The following is a 2,279-nucleotide window of genomic DNA, read 5'->3' on the forward strand; positions in this document are numbered from 1 at the left end:
TCAAAAGAGGACTGAATTTTAAAAATGTGGTACATATACACGATGGAATACTACACAGCCATAAAAAAACAAAATCATAAATTTCGCAGCAACCTGGATGGAACTAGAGTCTATAATACTGAGTGACCTCTCACAGAAACAAAGATCTGAGTATCACATGTTCTCACTCATATAGTGGACCTTGATCATCCAATGTATTACCATAAGAAAATGACCTACAGTGGTGGGAAACTATGGGGGAGAGGGGAAGGGAGATGGGATTAATGGTAGTAAACATCTTTCTGGGGATGGGGAGACACCTCTTATCAACAAGGGTTGCTGAACAAAGCATATTTGTATCCCTAACCCTTAACTGTACCCCACAATATCATGATAAAAAATATTGTTTATAAAAAAAAGAAACTAAAGATTACATGAATAAATGAAAATATATTGCTTGCTCATATATAGAAAGGATTCTTATTTTCACAATGTCCATGAAACTCTAACCAATCTACAGATTCAGTGCAATCTCTATCAAAGTTCCAATGTCAAGTTTTGCAGAAACAGAGAAAGCAATCCTGAAATTTGCATAGAACCACAAAAGACCCCAAATAGTCAAAGTAATCTTGAGGAAAAAAAAAAGAAAAAAGAAAAAGCTGAAGGCCTCACACTATCTGATTTTGAAATATGTTACAAAGGTATAACAATCAAAATATCAAGGTACTGGCATAAATATAGGCACAACGGAATAAAGATCTCAGAAATAAATGCATGCGTCTAATGTCAATTGATTTTTGACAAAGTTGTCAAGAAAACACAATGAAGAACAAATAGTCTTTTTAACAAAGAGTGTTGAGAAAACTGGATCTCCACTGGCAGAAGATAGAAATCGGATCCTTATCTCACTCCATATACAAAAATAAACTTTAAAAAATTAAAAACTTAAATGTAAGACTTGAGATTGCAAAATGACCAGAAAAAAAAATAGAATAAGCTTGAGATTGTAAAATGACTGTATGTCATTGGCCTAGGCAATAAATTACTGAATATTATCCCAAAAGTACAGGCAACAAAAGCAAAAAACTGACTAATAAAACTGTATCAAGCTAAGAATCTTCTTTACCTTAAATGATGCAATTTATAGAGTGAAGGGACAGCCCATAGAAAAGCATAAAAATATTTGCAAATGACACCTTATGTAATGAGTTTATATTCAAAATATATAAATAGTTCATATTACTCAGTAACAAGAAGACAATTCTTTAAAAATGGGTTAGGTGACTGGATGGACATTTCTCCAAGGAGGCACACAGATACATGAAAGTGACCAACATATCTATGAAAATATGTTCAACATCACTAATCATCAGGGAAATACAAATTAAACTACAATAAGATATCACCTCATACCTGTTAGAATGTTTATGAACAAAAACTTGATAGATAACAAGCATTGAGGAGAATATAGAGACAAATTTGCCTTTGTACACTGTTGGGTAAGGATGTAAATTACTATAGATAATTTGGAAAACAGTGCAAAGTTTCCTTAAAAAAATCAAAAGTTGAATTATTATATGATACAGCAATCCCACTTCTGGGTATGTATCCAAATGAATTAAAATTGGTATGTCAAAGAGATAGCTGCACTCATGTTTATTGCAGGATATTCACAATAGCCAAGACATAGAAATAGCTTAAGTACTCATCAACAGACAAATGGACTTAAAAAGTGGTATACTTACAGTATAAAACACTATTTAGTCTTAAAAAGAAAAAAAAATCCTGTCATTTATGACAACATAAATCTAGAGGACATTAAGCTAATGAAATCAATCAGGCACAGAAAGATAAATATTGCATAATCCCACTTAAACAGGAAAACTACAAAAGCCAAACTCATAGAAATAAAAAATAGAATGGTGGTTAAAAAAGGCTAAGGAGGAAGGTGGGCAAGGAAAAGGAAAATGTTGATCAAAGTGACTATAGTTAATAATGTATTGTATATTTCTAAATTCTTAAGAGTAGATTTCAAATGTTCTCTCCAAAAATAAATGACAAGTGAGGTGATACATATGTTAATTAGACTATAATACATGTATCAATAAATCACATTGATACATGTATTATAGTCTAATTAACATATGTATCACCTCAAATCATATAGTTTGGAGAAGGAGAGCAGTGAGTAATTATAAGACACTTTGAATTGGTCCCCTCCCACCCCAACAGTGTGCAAAACATCAGTTTTACTTGAGAAGATACCTAGTAGAGATGCAGTGGTGGGCACCAGGGCCCAG

This window comes from Carlito syrichta, unplaced genomic scaffold, assembly GCF_000164805.1.
Source record: "Carlito syrichta isolate Samal-C Ts95f unplaced genomic scaffold, Tarsius_syrichta-2.0.1 Scaffold311982, whole genome shotgun sequence".
In the NCBI taxonomy this organism is placed as follows: Eukaryota; Metazoa; Chordata; class Mammalia; order Primates; family Tarsiidae; genus Carlito; species Carlito syrichta.